The sequence below is a fragment of the Buceros rhinoceros genome, unplaced genomic scaffold, assembly GCF_000710305.1.
Source record: "Buceros rhinoceros silvestris isolate BGI_N320 unplaced genomic scaffold, ASM71030v1 scaffold21619, whole genome shotgun sequence".
NCBI classification, from domain to species: Eukaryota; Metazoa; Chordata; class Aves; order Bucerotiformes; family Bucerotidae; genus Buceros; species Buceros rhinoceros.
Genome location: NW_010433555.1, coordinates 58 through 455, shown reverse-complemented (window position 1 = coordinate 455; position 398 = coordinate 58).

Sequence of the window (398 nt, the reverse complement as noted above, 5' to 3'; positions counted from 1 at the left end):
GCTGCCTCTGGGGGCCCCCCTCTGCCAGCCGTGCTGTGCTCTACAGAGAGATGGGCACCAGGGTCTGCCCCGCGGGAGATGTGGTGTGGTGGGGTGCACAGGGGTGCGAGCCTGGTCCTGCTCAAGGGTATGCCCCGGGCATTTCGCCCCGGGCCCCCCCCCCACCCCAAGCAAGCACTAGAATAGCTGGGAGTGGGACAGGTTCCACCCCAGACTGTCATGGGAGGCCGTTAGCACACAACTCAGCACCCTTTGCCCTCCCCGTGCCTCACCCGGGGGGCTCCCGGGAGGCAAAGAATTGAGCAGCAAAGAAGACGGGGTCATGGGGCTGCTGGAGGAGCAGGGCCTGGAGGAAGTCAGCTAGCAGATCCAAGAGCTCAGGGTGCTGCCGGAGGTAG